This window comes from Mauremys reevesii, linkage group 2, assembly GCF_016161935.1.
Source record: "Mauremys reevesii isolate NIE-2019 linkage group 2, ASM1616193v1, whole genome shotgun sequence".
NCBI classification, from domain to species: domain Eukaryota; kingdom Metazoa; phylum Chordata; order Testudines; family Geoemydidae; genus Mauremys; species Mauremys reevesii.
In genome coordinates, this window is record NC_052624.1 from 176365316 (window position 1) to 176384875 (window position 19560).

Below are 19560 nucleotides of genomic sequence, written 5' to 3' on the forward strand. Positions count from 1 at the left end.
ATTGTTAAGGTTAAACCCCAAGGCCAATATTTTATAAAATGACTAGTGCTTTTGTTTTTCTCAATTTTTGGATGCCCAACTTGAGATCTTCAATGGGCCTGCTCTTATGAGAGTGCTGAATAACTGTTCTCCAGAAATACTTTAAATCCATTTTTTCCTGTACCTTGTTGTTACTACTGTTACTTAACTAAAGTATTAGATGAGGAGGAAAAGTGAGGAAAACAGAGTCTTCTCGTTGGAGCATACTACTCCAGGAAGATGACTCTCTGCTTTTAACACTTAATATGAGGGTAATGTGCTGGCAGCAAAAACTCTTAGAAAATTTGTGATATGCCACGCTGATTGGTTTGGGATTAGTATTTGTCACACATAGTTTTAGCACAATACATATGTGACGGGCTGGGTCACAGAAACCCCCTTGGGAACTGCCAGCTGATGTGCCAAGACTAATTCTGCCTCTGCTTTCCCTGCCAACTTGGGAGTCCAGCACCCTGTCTTACTGAGCCCAACATGCCAGTCTGCTCCAACACAGAGCCAGGGTCTGAATTACTTGCCCCAAAGCTGCAGGTTTACCTGAAAGCATCTAACAGAAGTGTCCCTGTCTTTAACACTCAGATGCCCAACTCCCAATGGGGTCTAAACCCACATAAATCCGTTTTACCCTGTATAAAGCTTACACAGGGTAAACTCATAAATTGTTCGCCCTCTATAACACTGATAGAGAGATATGCACAGCTGTTTGCCCCCGTGCGCCTGGTATTAATACATAATCTGGGTTAATTAATAAGTAAAAAGTGATTTTATTAAATATAGAAAGTAGGATTTAAGTGGTTCCAGTAGTAACAGACAGAACAAAGTGAATTAAATGACTAGTAAAATAAAATAAAACACACAAATCTAAACCTAATACAGTAATAAAACTGAATGTCACCCTCAGAGATGTTTCAATAAGTTTCTTTCACAGACTGGATGCCTTCCTAGTCTGGGCACAATCCTTTCCCCTGGTACAGCCCTTGTCCAAGCTCAGGTGGTAGCTAGGGGATTTCTCATGATGGCTGCCCCCCCTTTGTTCTGTTCCACCCACTTATATATCTTTTGCATAAGGCGGGAATCCTTTGTCCCTCTCTGGGTTCCCACCCCCGCCTTCTCAATGGAAAAGCACCAGGTTAAAGATGGATTCCAGTTCAGGTGACATGATCACATGTCACTGCAAGACTTCATTACCCACTTGCCAGCACACAGGTATACAGGAAGACTTACAAATAAAACAGAGCCATCTACAGTTAAACATCTTCCCAGATTAAGTGTGAAAAAAAAAATGAGACTCTTTAGTGAAGAGATAGGAGATAAGATCACCGGGATAAAGCAAGTGAGAACTTTGCAAGTGAGAACTCAGTGTAACAATTTCATGTCTGGAGATAGTGGATACAATGCTGCAAATCATATTATTATTATGGATAATAGAATAACAGTGTAGTGCAATTCACTCCCATGCAAGAATTGTCCTGGTTAATGAGAGCCATCAAGATTCCAAACCACCATTAATGGCCCACACTTTGCATAATTACAATAGGCCCTTAGAGCTATATTTCTAGTTTCTGATACAAGAGTGGTACATTTATACAAATAGGATGACCACACTCCGTAGATTATAAGCTTTGTAATGATACCTTACAAGACACCTTTTTCATGAAGCATATTCTAGTTACATTATATTCACACTCATTAGCATATTTTTATAAAATCATATAAAGTGCAATGTCACAGCATTTAAATACAGTTCTTCCAAAGGTGTAAGCATGGTTCTTGTGATCAATAAACTAGCTACAAACCTGGCTATGAAGTGTGACGGTTTATTGTTTGTTTAGACTTTCAACACTGGCAGGATAAATGGTGTTAGAAGCATTCTAGCACCATAGTTAAGCACAGTTTGCTGGCAAAGTGTTAATAAGACTTCCCAAGCTAGTGTTGACAGGGCCTTTGTGCAAACTGTATAACTCAGCTCTTTTTAATAATAGCTTTTTGGTTAGAATGACAGAGATGTTCCAGACTGTGATTCAAACCTTAAAATGTCCAGATTTTATAAGAAGAAAAGTCTTGCAGTTCAGAATGTGCCCCTCCATAAACTCTTTGGCCTGCATCCTGAACCCTACTGCATTGTGTTATAAATGCTGCATTATTTACATTGATCTTTCAGCTAATAGCAGGTTGTAAAAAATCTTTGTTTGGTATATAGGTGATATGCTAACATTTGTCCATTTAAGGTAAATTATAATACTGGAGAAATAAGTAAAACAAAAAAAATCTGGGTGCATCTAGAAAACAACAAAACAGTGTATACGTGAGCAAAATCCCACAAGTTAACATTTGTCCACACAAACAGACAAACCAAATGAACTGAGTTTTCTTTAATCTGGTTAGTAAACTGCAAAAAGACTGTAACAGGGATAATAGGGTAAAGGTACTAAAAAGGAATGCTGTTGTTAAACAAAGGAGGAGATCTGAGAATGATGGTTTGTGTTAGGAGAGCAGGGTGTGTGTGTAAGGTTGTGAACACTGCTATGATGTTTCCTGGAACTTTGCATAAATAGCATATAAAAAGTGTTGAGTATGAATTTCCTCACTCATGAGTAACCTATTACTATGAGATTCAAATCACTAAAGGCCAAATTCTGGCCTCAGTTACATAGGCACAACCCTCACTGAATTGTCACTCCAAGTAATGCCTACAGTACATCTTGACCAAACAAAGTAATACAAAACATTGGAGCATAAGGCAAAAACCACAGTCATGAGTTTAGGTTGTTTGTTTTGTCTCCATGGGACATCATACAATCTGTAGTCATTAATCATTTTTGCTAAACGGTAAAGGGGAGAAAAGCTTTCTACTACTTGCATAACTAAAGAAAGACACACACCCTTTAGGTTAGCCTCCAGAACTGTTTCTATGACAATCTCCACGAATAGTATACATACAACACAGAGCTTTTTTTAATAAATGTGGTTGCTCTGCATGGGATATCTAATTTCTCACTGATGGCCAATTTGGAGATACATGGATATCTTAATAGGATGCCCCAATCTCGCATTCAGCCACACAAATGTCACTTCAAGTGGGCATTTATATTCCTATGTGTTAATCTTAGTATCCAAAAGCAGTGTTTAGATGTCCTATTAAGCCACCATGTTTGAAAACAAAGAGTCCAGTACCGTGAGATATTAAAATTAATAACAGAACCCCATCTACTGGTGTTCATAGAATAGATATAAAAAGTTCTAGAAATGAGAAGTATGGGTGCTGTGTAATTTAACATGTTCACCTAAGGGCCAATAGACTTCCTTGGGTGCTGTGGGTACTCAGCACTTCTGAAAATGTATGTTTTCAATGCCCTTTAGAGGTCACTGTCATTACAGTATTTCTTAGTTCAGAAAATGCCTAATGGACTACACCACCCAGAGCCTTCATCAGGAAACTGGGTGCTATGTGCACTTTGGAGAATGAAAACGGATCATAGTGGGTTGTAAGCAATAGAGTCTGCCAAGCTAGTTATTACAAAGAATTTATTCACTGGGTCTGGCACTCTGTTTTGTTCAAAAATTTGTCTGTACACTGAGCTTGATTTGTATTAATTTGTTCATTATTTGTAATTGTTCATGAACAGGTTTTATGAACATATTTGGGTTTGAGTTATAAACACTGGTACATGCCTGAACATTCCTAGTGCCTCCTAACATGGAAGCAGTTGTCCACGGTACTTGAATGAGCCCAGCCATAATATTTACCTAATCCACAGCACTATTATCATTTGCCTTGGAGCAGTCCTGCACCTGCATCTTCTTATACATGGTACAACCACAAATTAAAGCTCGTGACAGCGAATCAGCATTTCTGGTGCAATAATTATCCTCTCTGTAAAGTCTGTTCTCTGGATTACTTTCAGGTGCCAGGCAGACGGACAGGGTTATATGCTGTTACGATGTGCGCTTAATTGCACAGAGAAACAAAACCTTGCATAACCAAACTCTCAAGAAGAACCACGTTCAGAATCTCTTATCGTGAGCGATCATTTCCAACAGAGTGGTGCTGCACAGGTGAGCTGACAACTCCCTCTAGCAGCAGATAATCAAATTAGTAATTAGTCTGTAAGCATAATTTAATTATTAACAGCAGTGATAAAAGGTTAGTCAATGGCTCTTCAAGCTAAAGAAGCCCTTGGCTGTTTAAATACACTCTGTAAACTACACCTTTAATTTTTTTCCATCTGTCATCTGATCCAAAACCTATGTTAATACAGTAATCCACAACAAGAAAGAAAGTGGGTTGACAGACATGTCTTATTTGTTATTGTTGCTACAGGCTAGACAATAACTCATCATTGCCAAAAATAAATAAGATCAAAGTGAAACTTTCATGATTTTTGTTTCACTGGCTTCTTTTCCTCATTTTGTCAGGGATACATCTGTTATCAGAGGTCCTCCTACACAATTGCTTTTTAGGGAAGATGTACATTCAAGCATTGAATGAGAGAAATATGATAATTAAAACTTCCCAGAGAGGGACTAGAAATAGGATCTAATCTCTGGAGAAAAATTCTCTGCTTCCATCCACTGTGGATCTCAATTGCAAATTTTGCAACTGTTTCTCATACAACTACTGCATGTGTGAGACCAGTGCAGAATATGCAGCAGAAATCATCCTAAAGATAAGATTTCTCCAACGATGATTGCAGAAGAGAATTTTGCTGAGGGATCAGCCTTTTCTTCTATAGTGTGCACTGTGGTAACATGAATGAATCACAGTTTAAAGGCTAGATTCCCTTCCCAACTATCTTTATATAATAGTGGTGAACACTGTAAAACAAATTTTTTCATTCATATTAATTTGACTCCTCAAATGAATTTGCATTGACTGTGTTTGCAGAACTTTTTGACACTGAGTTTCGAGGCAAGAATGTTCACCAGAATAGTGAAACTTAAGTGAATATTGCAGAATAGTCATGGAAAGCAAATTTTGATTAGGTAAGAGGAAATAATTGTCTCCTAGATGCTGGTCTTGGGCACTAGTACAATATAAATGATATAGACATAATGTAAGTGAAATTATAATTAATAATAGTAGTATACTCTAGTAGATAGAGTAGTGGACTGGAATTCAGGAGTCCTGGATTCTACTCCCAGTGAGTGAGACTCAAGAGATCTGCGTTCTGTTTCTGGCTCTGCCATTGGCCCAGGGCCGCCCAGAGGATTCCGGGGGCCTGGGGTCTTCGGCGGCGGGAGGCCCTTCCGTTCCGGGACCCGCCGCCGAAGTGCCCCGAAGACCCGCGGCGGGGGCTCCCGCCGCCGAATTACCGCCGAAGCGGGACCCGCCGCCGAAGTGCAGCCCGGTCTTCGGTGGTAATTCGGCGGAGGGGGTCCCCGCCGCGGGTCTTGGGGCACTTCGGCGGCGGGTCCCAGAACGGAAGGGCCCCCCGCCGCCGAATTACCGCCGAAGACCGGACTGAACTTCGGCGGTGGGTCCCGCTCCGTCTTCGGCGGTAATTCGCCAGCGGGGGGTCGTTCCGCCCCGGAGCGGAAGGACCCCCCGCCGGCGAAGACCGGGAGCGGCAGAAGCTCCTGCGCTGGCCGCACAAGAGTTTGCCGGGCCCCCCGGAGGGAGTGAAGGACCCCACTGCGGGGGCCCCGAAAAACTCTGGTGGGGGCCCCCGTGGGGCTCGGGGCCTGGGGCAAATTGCCCCTCTTGCCCCCCCCTCTGGGAGGCCCTGCATTGGCCTGCTGGATGACCTTGGGCAAGTCACTTCACCTCTCTGTGCTTCAGTTTCTCCATTTGTGAAATGAGGACAGTGATAGTGACCTTTGAAAACCCCCTTAAGATTCCCGTGTTAACAAGCAGTTGGGTGGTAACTGCTGTTTGTCTCTTTATTTTTGTAATTTTCCTGTTCTGATACGCTTTATTTCAACAGTCTATTAATTGAAGATGGAGGTTATCTGACAATCTCTACTGACAGGCCCTGGCAGTTGCACCAGGGCCCTACCTACTGCTGAGGTATGATTAAAAATAAAGTGTAATTTGATTCTATTGTTGAAGACTCACGTGAAAATTGGCACTAACACTGCTCTGCAAGCATCAGCAAAAGATGAACAATAAGAGGGGGAAAGTCATAGTCTTTTACAATTAAGACATGCTATTCTCAGAAAAAAAATACAGAGGACAGATTTTTAAGAGACCTGAAGAGAGGTCTCTATATTGTATGGCAGGCACGGTTTCTTTGTTCTGAATCAGAACAAAACCTGAATATTTCAAAATTCTCTGCAAGGGAACATTCCAAACAGCTTCATTCTGGGTCAATTGAAACATTTCATTTTGATCTTCACTTTCTTTTTGTGTTGCTGGCAGACCAGGTGCCAGCTCATGCCAAGGCCCCCAGGCATCACTGAATGCTGACAAATGCATAGCTGGAAACCAGTCTGACTCACTTGTGTATTAGTACTGTTAAAATAGATATTAGGGTTAGAAGAATGTGTTTAGTGTTTAGATTTTATGGAATGCTTGTAGGATGCTGCATGTATTCATCTTACTTAGAATAGCTGTATCCCATGCTATAACATAATATATTTGTTCTGAATCTCTCTTCCATGGTGGCCCATTTGGATTCAATAGTCCTCCCTGTTAGGCAGGAGAACACCTTCTGTAGGAAACCAGCATTTTGCATTCGGATAATTTTTTTTCCCTATTTGGTGAGGTACAAAGATTTTGTCAATTGCTCCCCACCCCCAGGTTACATGCAAAAGCACTCATTCCATCAGCTTGATCTGTAGGGAGATGGGGATAAAAATCCCTGACCAGAAGGAATTAAGGTCTTTTTATGCTTTTTGGGCTGTAAGGGGCAAAGCTTCCTAAACATAAGCAAGAGATTCCCCAGACTAACTTGGGTTAACCCTAATGGGCATATAGAGTTGGCATATTTAGCAGCTCTATCATTATCTGAAACCTAAGACTGCACCTCGTTTGTGTGCGTATGTTTATCTGTTTTAATCTTGTAATTAACTCTATTTCTTTTTCCTAGTTAATAAATCCTTAGTTAGTTTGCTATAGGATTGGCTATAAGCATTGACTTTGGTGTGAAATTTAAGGTGTAAATTGACCTGGGGTAAGTGACTGGGAACAATCTGAATATTTTGTAATGTTTGGTGTAAAGTGACCACCTATCATAGAGTCAAGCTAGCCAGGGTAGCAAGATAGATCAGACTGTTCAAGGGTAATGTTTGTGACTCCATGTTAAAGCTGTGTAGTGCCTGAGGAGTTTACACTATTTATTTGGTTGGTGAAAACTGAGTATAGAATTCACAACCAGTTTTGGGTCTGTGCCCTGGTTCTTAAATCTGCCCTAAGGTTGGTATTCTCAGTCATGAGTCACTCCAGACAATGTCAAATGAAAAGTAGTTTTAAAAAAAAATTATTTCCAAAAATGTCAAAACGAGACATTTTAACACTGTCAGAACATTTTTCTGTTTCTCTCTGAAACAAAATTTTAGCAAAATCGAGACTATTCCATGAGACAAGATGGGTGAGGTAATATCTTTACTGAACCAACTTCTGTTGGGGAGAGAGACAAGTTTTCCAGCTTAGGCAGAGCTCTTCTTCAGGTCCCATGAAGGTCCTGATTCCATGAAGCATTTAGATTTTGATGGAAAATGATTCTGTCAAAGTTGATCTGACCAACTATAGTCAACAGCTCTTTGGTGACTTGTTCACCCTGGTCACAGCACAGGGAGACCCTATTTGGTGACAGTAAGTACAGAAGCCGTGTTTTAGTTAATCCAGAAGCTAGAGAACCAGACAACTACAGGGCTGTAGTCCAATAACCTCGGTAAAGAATCTCCTTAATATTCATTCCAAATGAGATCTGTCTCTTCTCTCCCATGAGAGAGATTACACTATATACTGAATCTTGTTAAAGATATCGAGAAGGTATCCATTATTGCCAACCCCTCATTTAAAAATCTTAAGGTTTAAAAACAAATAAGGCCTTTTCAGTGCTTTTTGTTTGCCTTCTGGTTTCTGAGTCTTTAGGGAAACACTCAGGTCATGTTTTCAAGCTTTTCTCTGTAATCATGAGGGCTAGGAACTTAATTTTTGTTTTAAATTGAAAGTTGACATGGAACATCATGACGCCAGGACCTGAGACTTTAAGATCACTAAATATTGCAAGACTTGGTAAAAACACCAGATATCTGCTGGAAGCTTGAGGTATCTCCAAATGTGGATGTCCCCTCAAAATCTAACTACTACTGACTTGAGGGTAATCTTAATTTCTTTCCCATTGTGCACTGGAGAGAGGGAAAGAGAAGGAAGCGAAGTTAGGAAACATAACAGTTTCATACAGCATCTTAACACACGAGTGGAACCATCTTCCCCCATCTGAGTTTGATGTTGCGTCATAGAAAATCTAGCAGCTACATCCATGAATGGCAATATATTCATGAGGGTAAGAAAATAAATAATTGTACACTTCTAATTTATTGGCTTGATTCTCCTCCCTCTTTCCCCAAAGTAAAAATCTGTTGAAGTCAGTGTTCTTGCACTAGTGTCAGGCTCTGTATCTTCACTCTTCTGTTAATTCATACCCAAGATTATGTCACCAACTGATTCTGATATAGTTGAATTTTCCTCGGAAAACTAGGGTTTCCCTCAGACATCTCTGTTCTCTGGTGCACCATTGACTTCAGCGGAATTGCACTGGTATAAATGAAAAGATAATTCAGTCCACAGTGCGACTGCCAAAAATGAGGGCAGCAAGAAAACAATGCACTTCTACATTTGAACTGTTACATTTACAGTTGAATTGCAGTTGCCAATATAAGCCATTACTGTCAGTTGTTCCTAAATTAAGCATAACAATTCGCTGCAGGCAGCAACTTGGCATATGAGGCTTGGCAAGTGATTAGTCAATAATATGACTTAATCTGTTGCGGTTATTTAAATATTGCCAACAGCTGAGAGAATGCCTGTTGAAAAGTAATGTGCCTATGAAAAGTTGTAAAACAATGCTGGGTGCATATTACGAAGTATTTTCTGTGACTATTGATTTGAATTTTTAACCGATTCCTCTGGCTAAGTTTGCTGTCCTGAATTTCCATGTGTTGAATTTTGCTAGTAAGAAAGTTAACAGGATGTACATTTTAAAATTGCTTTCGCAATTTACTGTCCTCCAACCAAAGAGCAGTAACAATGCCATGTGAATTGTGACCAATCGGAGCTAATCAGTAAACACAGGTAGCCTGTACCTTGGTGGTAGACCCAGCTCATTTTTTCTAGACCACCTCATACAAAGTGTTTTGAGTCTCTTTTCAAAGTGTAAAGTGGGTCCAATAATACTTACCCACTTCTGTGCTGCAAAAACATGATATAAGTGCAAAGCATTATAATTAGTCCCATATTTCAGAAGGTATAATTAATTTGTCTTTTCCTCTTCAAACAACAAACAATATGAGGAAACCATATGCACACGGTGGGGTCCAAGTACTCGGGCTTACTGAATATGCACAAACATGCAAGACATACTTAGATACATGCTGCTGCTTTGACTGGTTTCTGGCACCTTCTGCAATGTAGAACACAGTAAGCACCACTAGAGGGCTCACAAATGGCTTATAGGGGTGTTAGCCTATTTCTATTACTGCAATAACTATGACATATATAGACTGATTCTCATTTATGCTAAAGCCAATCTACATCATGCTAATAGTCTAAAGGAGCCTCAGAGTGGGTGTAAACCTAATTTACTCCCACTTAAAAGCTCTTTTTCAGCGCCAGAGTGATGTAAATGAAATTCAGGTGCACAGTTTCAGCGAGCTGGCTGGGAGGCATTTTGGCTTTGGAATCTTAACACTTGAGGATCATTCCTTTCCGCTCCTCCCTCCCCTCCCCCAGCCAAATGCATGGAGCTCCCATTCTGTCACTGCACTGTTGTCACTTAGCAAGTGTTTTGGTTTTTGGAAGAATATAAGTCGCCATGCCCAATCAGGTCATATACCTTCCACAGAAGGGTGAAGGGTCTTCTGGTCCACCCTGTGCTGCACTGGGGAGAGAGGGAGACAATATGCTCCTATCGGTTTTTAAAATAGATTTGTTGCTATTAAATGTTATTACATTTTTTATAAATGGCCTGTTACGTTGTCTGTGCTATGAATAGTGTGAATAGTTTATTTTGCATCAGGTAGTTTTAAGCTTGTAGATGCATTCCCTAGCGTTGCCCAGAGATGCTGAGTGCATATTTAAATATATAAACTATAACTGCCAGCATTCTTTGCCCCAAAGGATTTTTAATCCTTGTTTTCACTGGAAGCGTGAACGCCTTGTTGGGAAAAAAAGGCCTTGAGGGGCCAAACCTCCTCTTTTGTCCCACTCCCTATAGATCTGCTCAGTTCCATAGACCTACCATGGGGAAGCAGAGACCACAAGTCCCACCACCCAAATGTGCACTTTGAGGAAGCTGAATTGCTTCCCGCGATCATCCCTGCTTACCTGCCCAGAACTAGCAGTGCAAATGCACTCAAGCCAGTATCAAACATGATACCATATGGGATGTGGATAGCTGTATGCAGCATTCCACTACGGTTCCACCACTTTCCACTCATGCTTCGCTGATACCTTCAGCGCCTGTCCATAAAAATTTGGCTTTGTGATTCTAGTCTTAATAGGAATTGTAAGACAAACAGAGCAAAGTTGATATACCTGGGTGCTAATCGGGGAGCTCACTGGCCCTTTATGGCTGTGGTGACAGCCCATCAGAAAGCTTCATTTCATTCCAGGGGTCCAAATATTGTGTAGTGAGGAAAAAGCAGTGGGGCAGGGAAAGATTCTAAAGATAATAATAATAAAGAAGACGTTCTATAGTGAAATATCAACAGTTATTCAATAGTTTCTGCTGTCTTGATAATCTCCAGGTGTTCTGCAGTAGCATGATCTGCACCTGCCTTTGTTATTTCAGTAACAGAGTCTCCTCCACCAAGCTCTCTCTTGTGTTGTAAATCTCCCTTGAAAAGAATCAGAGTAGATAATATTTGAGATGTTGTCATAGAATTGGAAACCTCTTTCCATCTTTGCCTGTTTGGGCAGATACAGCACCATGAAGGTTTCTTGGCAACCCTTCTCTTAAGGAGTTTGGCTCATGTTTCATTTTTCAGGCTGGTAGAAAATTTGTAATTGTCAGCTATGCATCATCCTTCATCTACTAAGAAATCTACTCCATGATTTATCTGCTTTAGGACTTAGCTTGTGCTGTACATACTGTATCTGTCTGTGGGCTAGCGATTCAGAGTGAGCTAAGGCCTGTGTGTGCCCAGAAACTCCATAAAGAATTGCCTGTATGCTTACTATACTTCAGCCCTTCATCAGAAGGGATGGTATGTTCTCTTCAAGATTCGAATGAGTGCAAATACAATTGGACAGTAGACACTGGGTCTTTGACTTTCAGGCATTGACCTTTTCACTAATATTGACTAGTAATAGCTTTATAGTAGGTTGCTGACTACTAAAGAGGCCTTCTGTATATCTAATTGGTGACAGTGATCCATTTTTCAGACTCAGAAGGATATTTGCCCTCTGAAGGCTCTATTATTTAGGAAACAGGCTCCTTTATACAAATATCCTCTGATTCTGATATTACCCTCCTCTGCATATCAGGCCCTAAGACTCATTCCCATTTCCACAGGACCCTGTCTATTCCACAAAGACCCACACCTCTGCTTCCAATAGAGCTCTCTGTTCTCTTTGCCTAACTATCTCCAGCTCTAACCCATGTGCATCTATCAGGACCTAAGCATTTAAAGCATGTTAATGTGTTCCTGTTTCAAACCACATCACACATACATCTTCTAGCCTTTGGTAATATGGTAATATGCTCTCTTTGGAAAGAAGCTGTCATTTCAAATAACTGCTATTATTGTTCCTAGTGCCTAGATGCTACTGTGATGGGCACCTCAGATATTACTGAAATAGATAGATAGTAACTACTGTTTACTATTCAAATTTTTATTTATTTATTTATTTATTTGGCAGATAACAGCACTTTAGATATCTGTCTACAAGAACTGTTAGTTCTGCTATTTGCCAATGTAATGTTGTTCATTTGATTCATGGTCTCACACTTTAAGAATTGCCTTGTTGCTTTTTCACAGCTTGAGCCTACTGAGTGGTAATTGGAGATTTATCAAAGTAAAATTGCACCCAGATACCATGACGATGGACACCTTACACATGTAACAATTTAGATACCCGTGTGTTTTAAATTATCTACTTAAATTGCCTCCCTTTTTAGAAACCAGCCTTATCTATTGCTTTTTCTGTTCTGGGCCTTCAGTGCAATAAGATCTGTTATGTTTACAGCATACAGAGAAGTTAGATAAAAACCTGAAATACTCTTGCTGGTAGGTTGTAAATTAACAACTTTATTTCTTAGAATTCAGAACAATAAAATACAAGAATCCAAAAATGGAGAGAGACAAATCAGGCTGCTCCCTAAAAAAGAGGGAGGCACAAATCAACCCCTTCCTTACTCTAGGTTGGTTTTCTGCAGAACTGACTTTGATCACACACTTCCCTACAGACCCCCCTAGCCTGTAAACAGGACCAAGAAAACCCCTTAGGATTTTAAAATGACAGCTTGTAATTTTTACACTATTTTCACTACACCATAGTATCCATATGAAATCAGTTTAAGATATAGCCTTAGCTCTAAAAAATTCAAATTAATCTTTTGTTTCTCTTTTCTCTCAGAATGTAGGTGACTGCAGTCCAGATTTCCAAGACATAGTTCTTAGCAAATATTCAAATAAACTTAAAAAAAACACAATCAAAACAACATTAATTCATGCAGAAACAATTGGGAATATGCTGTTAATTAGCTAAACAAAGACATTTGACAAATCTACCACTAACAGTTGCATCAGGGACTATAATTATATCCTGATTTTCAGAGTTGCTGAGCATCGCACCTGCACTTCACACTGAACTTATAAAGTATGAACTAAAGGGACAATTTGAAGAAATTGAAATGAACTGTGAATTATAGCTCTCAGAGGCCCAGTAAGAATCAATGTCCCTCTAATGTTTACATTGGGAATTTGATAGGGCCACCCAGAGGACTCAGGGGGCCTGGGGTCTTCGGTGGCGAGGGCCCCCCGCTTTGGCGGTAATTCGGCGGCGGGGGGGGTCCTTCCATTCCAGTACCCGCCGCCGAAGTGCCCCGAAGACCCGCGGCGGGCGGCCCCCACCGCCGAATTACCGCTGAAGTGGGACCCGCCGCCGAAGTGCAGCCGGGTCTTCGGCAGTAATTCGGCAGCGGGGGACCCCTGCCGCGGGTCTTTGGGGCACTTCGTCGGTGGGTCCCAAAGTGGAAGGACCCCCCCGCCGCCGAATTACCGCTGAAGACATGGCACTTCTGTGGCGGGTCCCGCTTCGGTGGTAATTCGGCGGCGGGGGGTCCGGGGCGGACCTGAGAGTTTTCCAGGGCCCCTGGAGCAAGTGAAGGACCCCGCTCCAGGGCCCCTGAAAAACTCTTGTGGTGCCCCCTGCCGGGCCCGGGGCCTGGGGCAAATTGCAAGTGCTTCACTGAATCAAGGCCTTTGTGTTGCAGTGAAACAGAGGCACATTTTATGTTGTACTTCGACTGTATACCCACCTCACAAAGAGCTCTTTTGTTCATTTCTTGTATAGGGTTCAGGCTTGTGCTCTAATTTTATCCTCTGGATCCTTCTTATTAATGGATTTTCAAGCCTAATGCCTAAAGTTAGGCCTCAAAATACCTGTGTAGGAGTATAATTAAAAGAGGCCCAATTTTCATAGCTCCCGAGCATCTCCAACCCCCTGCTTGGTGTAATATATTACCCTGTAGATGCATTATATTGGTTTTGCACCTTTCCCAAAGCATCCAGATGCCAGCTTGCACAACCCATTGCCTGTTTCTTGATACAGCCTTTCCAAAGGGTTGCGATCCAGTCTAATGAGATTTGTTATTGGAGGGCTAAAGTCTTGTTTTGTTTTTTGCCAGCTCTCCTGAATTGTGAACTCTCTCTCCCTTCTATCAAATACTGCTGAAGTTCATGTATTTATAACCATGACTAACAACCCTCACGCACATTCTTGCTGTGATTTATCATGCAGTTGTTTTGCATTCCTGAAATGTAAAATAAACACAAAGTAAAGCAAGATACAAGATATTTATTTTTAAAAAAACAAAGAGGCAAGGGGAATGATTTCTTCAAGCAGACAATTCCATCCCTAAATATCTCCACATATGTAAATAAATCAGGCTGTTCACTCAGTTCTGATAAGATTTAAAATAAAGAAATCAGCCCTGATGTGTGTCTCCTAAGATCTGGAAACTATTTTTATACAGAATAGATACTAATTATGCTTTGTAATCAGGATATCATTCACTTTTTCAACAGTTCACAGCCCAATCTGAAAGCATAGGCAGCAATAGGGCAGCTCAGAACACAAGTTTTCCTTCCTGATTGATCTTTAGACTCAAAATGGCCTCTTTTGGAGCCTCGTTGAACTCCCATTGAGATTAATGGGAGTTGGATCAAGTCCTTAATGCTTAGTATCAATGGTCAATCTCCACTGACAAGGAGCAATTGGCTCAAGTTGCAGTGGGGAACGTCTAAGTTGGCTATTAGGGAAAAACTATTTCACTAGCAGGGTGGTGAAGCACTGGAATGGGTTACCTAGGGAGGTGGTGGAATCTCCATCCTTAGAGGTTTTTAAGGCCCGGCTTGACAAAGCCCTGGCTGGGATGATTTAGTTGGGTTTGGTCGTGCTTTGAGCAGGGGGTTGGACTAGATGACCTCCTGAGGTCTCTTCCAACCCTAATCTTCTATGATTCTATTCTCCAATCTCTTAATGCATACACTAGGATGGACACTGCAACCAAGGTATTGTATTAAAGAAACAAGAGTTCAAACTCAGCTATCAAAAAGTCTGAGGAGGCATCTGAAACATCAGGATAATCAAAGATTACCAATGGTCCAGGAAGGTGACTTCTTCCAAATTCTTCCTTGACTAAACCTGCTGAGTGCAACTGTGTCAGTAACACAAGGGGAGAGAGAAGGCATCTAAAGTAGGCAGGTTCCAAGCCTCTTAAAATTTTATTATAAAAAAACATTCCACCCAGAAAACCACAGGCAAACTACAAAGCTCTGATGTCACATATTCCTGATAAGAAAATCCATTTAACCAGTGGTTACCAACTTCTTGGCTAACTTCAGTTTCCAAGGTGATTTAAGTTGCGACCCGATGTAGGGGCCCCACACAATAGTCTGATATCAAAGTTAAAAGGCATGGATTGTAGTAGCATGATGTGTATCCAGAAGAAATGGTTACAGATTACTGGCCAGACATAGATGAAAGAAAACCATCTTGGCATTTTTCAGAGTAGCAGCCATGTTAGTCTGTATCCACAAAAAGAACAGGAGTACTTGTGGCACCTTAGAGACTAACAAATTTATTTGAGCATAAGCTTTCATGGGCTACAGCCCACTTCATCGGATGCATGCAGTGGAAAATACAGCAGCTTGGGATCTAACAATATCCATATTATGAACCCTAATAGCAAATTACAAGCAAACACTCTTAACTAATTGGGCAAATACAACCATTTCATATTTTCTTGTTGCTTCCCCCTATCCTATCAGTACTGCTTCCATCTTATCTGCAATAATCATCAGTCAACCAGCCCTCATCTATTCTATTAGACCAAACTCTAAGCAAGACATTCAACAGCACTGGCTGAGTCAGGTGAGACAAATATAGACCTTAGCGCTATTTGCATAATGAAGACACTATAGACCCAGATTCTCAAAGGTTTTTAGGGGTCCTAAATTTAGGTGACTAAGTACCCATGCCTTCTCATTTACCTCACGAACACATCCCTATATACACATTGCATGAGAGGACAGACAAAGCCCCATGTGATTCCACCCTTGGGGCAAAAGGTCAATTGTCTGCAGCCACCTTCTGGGATGTCTTTGAGTGTAAAGAATATTTACAAAAGGGCATCTTTAACAGGGTGGCCTGTGTCTTTAAGGGCCAGAGACCTGGGACCAGCCAGCCCTGTTCTCTTATCAGATGCAGCTGAGAAAGGGACCAGTGTTCCCTCTAAAGAAGCGTGGGGGGGGAGAGAGAGAGAGAGAGAGAGACACTGACTAAGAATGCCTGCAGTGAGAAGCTAGCGGAAGGCACTGGCTCCTGCAGTAGTCCCTGTTGAAGGGAGATGCCAGCTGGGAAGCCCTAGGCATTGTGGCTGGGCAGAAAGCCCCCTCTGGAAATTTTGTTTTTCATTTGTGAGTTTTTTGGTTGTTTGGACAATAAAAATAGAGCCTGGAGGCAAGGGCTAAAGACCAATCTGGATGTGACTGATAATTCCTCCGGCTGGTGAGGAAGTGGCCAGTTGACAGCATCTTGGTCGACTCTGTCTACTAGTATTGGCAGGTGAGACAACAATGCTCCTCATCAGCTATATTAGGTACACACTATGAAGTTCTGCTGGCATAGCTATGCTGGCTAGGAGTATGAAAATATCATGCCTCTTAGCCCACATTGCCATGCTGCAAAAGCCCCTGGCGCAGATGCAGCTATGCTGACAGAAGAGTGTGTCTGTTGGCTTAGCTAATGTTGTTCCGGAAGGTGGTTTAGCTATGCTGGCAAAACTCCTTCTGTTGGCTTACTCTGCATCTCCACTAGGGGCATAGCTAGACCTGCAAGCACTCGGTAGTGTAGACAAGCCCTTACCTACTGCACATATGCAGGTAGTATCCTTGTGATAAATTGCACAGCCATGATGATAAAGGTTTTGCCATCAATGTTTGACTACCTTCCCTGCTGTCTACCTACTAATCCATCCCCTCTAGAAATTATTCTACCATTCCAATCCCTTCAGCAGCTCCAAACAGCCACTGTTGCCAAGATCGCCCAGGCACTAAGGCTCGTAGATATCTTTTTTCCCACCTTAATTTTCCTCACCCACACGTCATTGACGACATGCTAGAAGGGATACGTTAGGAGGGATTTGGATGTGGCAAGGTTGTTGGGTTTGGCAGGGCATATACAAGGGGCAGTGTGGAAGAAGGTCCAGAGATGCCTGTGAGATAAAGGGGGTGTCAAAGCTGGTTTCTCGATAGGAGCAGCGGAAAATATGAAAGGATAGCAGGTCAGAGATGTAGACAAGCTACACAATGTAGAGCCTCAGAAGGAAGAGCAGACAGGTGATTAGGGGTTGGACTAATGATTTGACTGATGCTTTCACCTTTCTGAAGATCTATGCCAGAAGCAGCCACAGTCCTGTGCTTTTCCTATTAATAATTAAATACCAAATAAAGGGTAGAAACAAATCCAGAGGCCCCTCTAGTTTTAATAAAATTAATAATAAATAATTGAATCTGAACTGTTGCCCCAGTTCTGAAAAGCTTCAAACTTGTTAGGAACTTCAATCCCAGGTCCATTTTTGGCAACTGGGATTTCTACAGTGGTCCAAGACAAAACTCTGGATCTGAACCCCAAACTTTGAGGGGGGGAAGGGTGAAATCCAAACCCGAATTTTGTTGCATGTGCCCATCTTAAAGCCTAGCATTCAAATCTTGTGGTAAAATTTTGATCCCATTTACGCCCGTAACATCGATGGGACTGCACAGGTATAATGTACTAGAGTGGCTTCCAAAAGGAATTTCTTCAGGTTCCTCCACCACATTGGAGGGGGAGCTCAGGAAAGTCCCTGGATTTGATGGAATTCCCTCTTTCTCTTGGCACTGCTCAAGCATCTTTCCCAGAGAGGACTTATCTCTGTGACTCAAATACTTCGGAAGGGAAATAGTATCTTCCAAAAATACCCCTGTGAGAGAACATCCCTGAACCACATACAGGGCCAGCTCTACTGTTTTTGCCACCCCAAGCAGCGCGCCGAATTGCCGCCATGGATGGCGGGGGCAGTCCATGTGCCGTTAGGGCAGCACACGCGTTTTCGCGGCGGCGGCAATTCGGTGGCAGCTTCTGTCTTCGGCCGGAAAACAGAAGCTGCGCCACTGCCAGCTGAACATAGAAGCTGCCACCGAATTGCTGCTGCCGTGGAAACACGCGTGCCGCCCTAACAGCACACAGACTGCCCCCGCCGTCCGCGGCGGCAATTCGGCACGCTGCTTGGGGGCAAAAACACATGGATTGCCCCCCCTTGCAGATTGCCACCCCAAGCACCTGCTTGGAATGCTGGTGCCTGGAGCCGGCCCTGACCACAAACATTGCCTTGACACACATCCCATTCAAATGCCATAGGTTAAACACTGTGCTATATTATCAGTATAGTCCTATGCAGTTCAGTAACAAAGTCTAAACATTTCCGGAGAGTAGCACGCAATATCAGTTTATTTACCTTAGTTATGGTTATGAGAAAGGGGTTTTCTTTAAATAGAAAACCAAATTGGTTCCCCAGTCCCTCATCCCTCATCTTTATGAGCACTTGTACACCAGTTGCATGGGGGTTTGTCATAGGCTAAAGAAAAAATATAGGGGAGCCCCTTGTTAAAATATTGGCAGCGTTTTGCTACAGTTGAGAACTGAATCTGGCACACAAGCTTCAGTAAAGTTTGTAGTGAAAGCATCTGTAAGTGAAACAAATGAAGTGGCTGGTTGGCATTAACATAATCAAGCCTTCATCTCAGTAAGACCTAAAACAATACACACAGGTCCAACGTTACTGGAAATCTGTGAAATATGCATGGGGATTTTTTCCTCTGTTCACTCTCATACTTATTGTTTAAACCAGAAAACTTCCTTGGAAAAAGAAATCAAGAGCATTTCACTATTTCTACTAGCGCTGGAATAACAGGAAACAAGATACATATATACGGAACTCGCCAGATAAGAGCTGAATTGTAGTTTATTTGTTTTATAACTAATGGCAAATGCTACTAAAGAAAATTAAATTGCATGCCTTTCTAATTCACAGGGTGCTCAATGCCTGAGCAGTGCCCGGTTTACACTTTGCGCAAGTGAAGAGAGGGTGGGGGAAAGGTAGCCTTTAGCCATCTTTCTGCTCCAGCAAAATTTATATCAGCCTCAGGGCTGCTCCAAGTTACACCACTTACAGCAGCAATCTGGCCTAGGACCCTCTATTACAACATTGGCATGTCCCTTATGAGAATGAGAAGGGATGAGTGACTTGGACCTCGCCATGCCAGCTTTGCATCACCCAGGGATTTCCCTGTGTGTGTGGGATCCTTGGGCTTCATGACAGCATTCCAGATGAATAATGGAGGAAGACTTTAGTGAATTAAGTATGAAATGGAGTAATTAAAATGGGCAACTAAATAAAGTGCATTGTCCGCCATTACGGGATTTTTTAGCATGTTCCCCCTGAGGCGAGCTCGCACACCCCCAGGGGTACCCCAGTTTGAAAACCACTGTGTTAGGGTAACATTAAGAGGACACAAATAGGGGTCATTGTATAAATACATGTGACTACAAGGTCCCTGCCACAATCTAAGAAACAGAGTGTATATTTCTCACCA

The 19560-nt window shown here is 42.0% G+C and overlaps 1 long non-coding RNA gene across 2 annotated transcripts in view; it reads right to left on the bottom strand.

The window, feature by feature from the left end:
- LOC120398772 overlaps nt 1-19560 on the bottom strand; it is a 57446-nt gene that overhangs the window by 17285 nt on the left and 20601 nt on the right. The window contains exon 4 of one of the 2 annotated variants that reach the window (XR_005594693.1): nt 10928-11037. The exons of the other annotated variant lie outside the window; for it this stretch is intronic. This is a non-coding gene — a long non-coding RNA (uncharacterized LOC120398772). Of the gene's footprint in view, nt 1-10927; nt 11038-19560 lie in introns of those variants that run through there. 2 annotated transcript variants of the gene reach the window in all.